Genomic DNA, 5,411 nt, shown 5'->3' on the forward strand with positions numbered 1-5,411 from the left:
GTAGAGACCTCAAGTTTACAATTAATCCTTATACACATTTGAACTGCCTGGATCTCCTGATTTTCCTGGTGCTTGACAACAGTTTGTTATATCTGCCAATGTATGTACTGACATCAGAATCACAAGGATATCTTCAAATATGTCGTGCTGCATTGACTACATCTTTGTGATGTTCATGTAACTGAGTTGTTGATTAATAAAGCTTTGCAGAACCTGCCTGTGCTCCTCAATTTCTGGGGTAGGCAAAAACTTTTTTTTGACACAAGATTGAACTGTTGCCTTCTGGCAGAAGATACAGAACAATTAAAACTAGGACCATAAGTCTTCTGAACTGTTTTTATCCCAGAGCTATAATTGCACTCAACAATGAACTAAAGGGCCACCATCAGCGAGCTTTTGGACAGCATTACTTGGTCTGTTGTGTGGATTTTTGGGTAGTTTAGGGGTGGAGAATTGTGGTGGGTGGGAGTGTGTTTGGGGATTGTTATGTGTTGGACCTGGTCTTTGGGTGTTATGTGAATTTCGTTGTATGGGTATACTATGTATATACGTACAATGACAATAAACGTTATAATTTTATCACTAGTGTCGGGTAAAAAAGGAACAAGAGCTGCCCAAAGGAGTGAAGGCGCAGAAAGTTTTCGGTACGATACTGAATTTGATTCCCAATTCTGTTTGGGGAACCTAAGGAGTAAAGACAAGAGCCAACACAGGTGGTCCTCACTTAACAGCCACTTGTTTTTATTTATTTATTTGTCAAGCGTGTATAAAAGATATAAGTATAAACAGGATTATGAAAACAGGATATGTATAAAGGGAGACATTAGGACAGGGACTGTAGGCACATTGGTGCGCTTATGCACACCCCTTAGAGACCTCTTAGGAATGGGGTGAGGTTGACAGTAGACAGTCTAAGATTAAAGTTTTGGGGGTTTGGGGATGTAACAACAGAGTCAGGTAGTGCATTCCAGGCATTGACCACTCTGTTGCTGAAGTCCTATTTTCTGCATTCGAGTTTGGAGCGGTTTACCTTGAGTTTGTATCTGTTGTGTGCTTATGCATTGTTGTGGTTGAAGCTGAAGTAGTCATTGACAGGAAGGACATTGTAGCAGATAATTTTATGTACTACGCTTAGGTCAGACCAAAGGCGGTGTAGCTCTAAGTTGTCTAAGCCCAAAATTTCAAGCCTGGTGGCATAAGGTATTGTTCAGCAACTGTTAAAAATAACATCGAACAACCAGACTAATTCCTAGTCCTTGTGGTTGCAACTGGTGAAGCATCAACCACAATCTGCAACCACATGATCATGATTCGGTTTTTGGCAACCAGTTTGCAATGCCAACGCTCATTAGGCGAATCCCATGCAGTCATTAGGAGCAATGTCCCATTTGATCCTCATTTGTGACCTTCACTGCTAGCTTCCCACAAGCAGTTAATGGGGAAGCTGGCAGGAGGTTGCAAATGGCGATCATGGGACATTGCATCTAAGAACTGTGGGGTTGCATCTAACAACTGGAACCGCTGCAACTCCCCACTGTAAGTCAGTGCAGTCACGTGACATTGTGCTTTACAACCATCTTGCTTAGTGATGGAGTTGCTGGTTAGAATTACAGTCACTAAGTGAGGTCTACCTGTAATGCAATTCCCACTTTTTAAAATTTACTTGATGTTGTTCCATTCCCTCTGCCTTACTGAAATGTCCATCCATAGGTGTCCAAACAATGGTGGAAACTGGAGAATCACGTTTCTGAATAGAACAACCTCCTCCAACCTAGGGCAAGTCAGACGTGTTGGACTTAACCAGCTTACGACAATGAGAGTGGAAGCATAACCATGGTTTGGTAAAAGCTACACTGGCATTGTTCAACCTAGGCAATTTCCAGAGCTGTGGACTTCAACTCCCAGAAATATCAACAACGGCCATATTGATTGGGGAATTATGGGAATTAAATCAGGGGTGAAATGCTCCCGGATCGGATCGCCTGATCCGGTAGTGATTTTTCCGTGGTTTGGCAATCTGGTAGCGATTGCCGCCCAGGTGTCATTACTTCCTGGTTTTAACCAGGATGTTTTACCTTCTGTGCATGCGCAAGGGTGCACACGCATGTGACACGCAGAGCGTGCGTTTCCGAACCAGTAAGGAAGGTAAGTAGATTTCACCCCTGAATTGAATCCCTCCATCTTTGGAGGTTGCCCATTTGGAAATCACTGGAATCTACCACTTCAAGAGAAATTATTTTCTTCACTATTTGCATGGAACAAAAATCTGGTCGGAATCTCAACACTATCATTTAACGCTTCCAACCAAAGTGCTGTGTTTGTTGTTGAATTTAAATCCTAGCCTTGGAGGCAGGGAGAGGAAAGGATAGAGATTATCCTATTCTTCCTTTGCAGCCCTGAGAGACACTGTACATTAAATGAGAGATGTATAATTATCCCAAGGCAAATAAGTAAATGAGAATGATGAGAGCAGTTGGAACCGAAGTGTTTCTGAGTGTCACACTCATTCACTAGCATAGTGTGCCTCAGTCTCAGCAACTTTTGAGATGTGTGGACTTCAACTCCCAAAATTCCCCAGCCAGAATGCTGGCGGGGGAATTCTGGGAGTTGAAGTCCACTTAGTTTAAGGTTGATAAAGTTAAGGAACACTGCTCTAGCATTAACACACTCTTTTTCTGCCCTCCCAAACCAAGAGGATATGTAGCTTTCCAATACAGACTTCCCAGAAGAAAATAGAAAAGCAGCAGCATTGTTTAAAATGAAAGCAGGATAACTTAAAGAGTTTCACAGCCAAGATTGCAATTCTTTGCAATTGCAATCATACATTGCAATTTTATAAAATTTGAAATCTTAAGGTATTTCCAATGCAGGTCATTGCCTACCAACTCTATAAACTTTTCATTGGTAGTCCAAAGTTTTCCATTTCTGCATACAGATAGTCCTTGACTTATGAAATCAGTTTCTATCGTAAGTGGTTGGGATCATAAGTGGAGTTGGATCTGGTTTTATCACGATTTTTACAATGGTTGTTAAGCAAGTCATGTAGTAGTTAAGTGAATCTAGTTCGCCCCGGGGCATTATTTGCCTGGAACTTGGCAAAAATGCTAGCAAATCACAATCACACGATTGCAGGACACCATAACTGGTCACAAATGCAAGCCAGTTGCCAAGTGCCTGAGATGGAATCACATGACTGTGGGTAGGATTCGATGTTTGGAAATGTGAGTAGAGGTCATAAGCCACTTTTTCCAAGGTCGTCATAACTTTGAACCACTGTTAAATAAATGGTTGTAAGTCGAGGACTATCTGTACAGTCAGAAGGGAGTTGTTTGTTATTGTTATGTTAATGAACACTACAACATGTTGCCACATAGCAAAAATAAGGTGATTTATCTTAGCATCTTAAGGAGGAGAATCCAATTGTGAAGTTATAATAAAATGTCTACTATTACAGGAATTCCTATACTTACAACCATCCATTTACGGACCGTTTCGAATTTACAACAGCACTGAAAAAAGTGACTTATGACTGGTTTTTAGACTTACAACCGTTGAAAGCATCCCCAAGGTCACGTGTTCAAAATTCGGATGCTTAGCAACTGGCTCATATTTATGACGGTTACAATGTTCTGGGGCCATGTGATCCCCTTTTGCGACACGCAAAATCAATGGGGAAGCCAAATTCACTTACCAACCGTGTTACTAATTTAACAACTGCAGTGATTCACTTAACAACTGGCAAGAATGGCTGTAAAATGGGACAAAACCAGGGGTGAAATGCTCCCGGTTCAGACTGGATCGGCCGATCCGATAGCGGCGGGTGATTCGGAAAACCGGTAGCAAAAATCCCTGCGTGCCCCCCCCCCCATGCCCAGCTGAGCCACACGATCATCAGAGGCTTTTTTTTTTAACTTTTAAAAGCATTTTTTCTACAACCTCTTCCGACGAAAAAATGCTTTTAAAAGTAAAAAAAGCTTCTGATGATCGCGCGACTCAGCTGGGATCATCAGAGGTTTTTCAAAGCATTTTTTTCTGCAACTTCTTGGCCAAAGAGGTGGTAAAAAAAATGCTTTGAAAAGTCTCTGACGATCCCAGCTGAGTTGATCGTCAGAGAGGCTTTTCAAAGCATTTTTTAAAAATCCTCTCTGACGATCCCAGCTGAGTTGCCTGATCAGCAGAGGCTTTTCAAAGCATTAGAAAAAATGCTTTGAAAAGTTAAAAAAAAAAATGGCCACGCCCACCCAGTCACATTAACCCCCCCAAGCCACGCCCACAGGACCGGTAGTAACAAATTTTACATTTCACCCCTGGGCAAAACTCAACAATTGTCTCACTTACTGTAACAACAGAAATTTGGGGCTTAATTGTGTTCCTAAGTCAAGGACTGCCTGTATACATCTACATAGAGATGTGGCTGGTAGGTCCCCGTCTTCCTCAAGCAGGGGTCCCTGTCCCCCTTCTCCCCATAACTGGAACAGAGGGTCTTGCTCTGAAGGCTTCCACCCAAACTTTCTTTTTTGCTGAGTTTCGTTCTGAAGAAAGAAAGTGAAACAACCTCCTGTTTTTCCTTCCTTTTTTCTGTTGTGTCAGAACTGTAAGGCGTTACATTACTTCCTCCTCAGAGTGAGCCTACTGACTGCAAAAGAAGATATGAGCCACAGTATGCAGATTAAGACTGAAGAACCAGTTTAGCAATAAAAAGACAATGGGAAAGAAAAATAAAGGAAGCCAATGATTTCTGCCAGCAACACACTCTACACACATACACATACTGTATGTGTAAAATACAGCAAGGCCCATAAAGAACAGCCTAATATCTAGTTCTGGGTTTCCCCAGATTAGTCTTTATTTTTTTTTCCCTCTAAGGACCCCTTCCCACTTTTAAAAGTTATGGAGGACCCCAAAAGTTATTCTTTGCATGGGTTGTATTTATTGATAATTACTGTATTTAAAAATTAAAACGGATGCGTTCGCTGCCATGACCACCTCACAATTGTTGGATGGGATTTTAATATTTCATTGTTTTTCAACATAGGCTGACAAATAATTTTGATTATGTGGACCTCTTCGGGCAGGTGTCGGCAACCCGCTGCTCTGTGGCCCTTTGACCCGTCTCCTGTGGCTCCCTGCCAACCTGGTCTCACAATTGAGCAAGAGAAGGAGGAGAGGGAGAGGAGAAAGAAATGAGAGAGAGGGAAGAGAGGGAAACAAATGAGAGAGAGAAGGGGAAGAGAAAGGAAGAAAGAGAAAGAAAAGAAAGGAAGGAAGGAGAGGGGGAGAGGAAAACGAGAGAAAAACAGAAATGGGGGTGGGGAGAGAAAGAGAGAGACCCATTTCCCACAGAAAACACCAGAAGCCACAAAACCTGGGTAGGTGTGGCTAGGTGTGTGTGTCATTTGACTGGGTGGGAG

The sequence above is a fragment of the Pantherophis guttatus genome, chromosome 6 (genome assembly GCF_059756535.1).
Source record: "Pantherophis guttatus breed Tessera chromosome 6, ASM5975653v1, whole genome shotgun sequence".
Lineage (NCBI taxonomy): Eukaryota > Metazoa > Chordata > Lepidosauria > Squamata > Colubridae > Pantherophis > Pantherophis guttatus.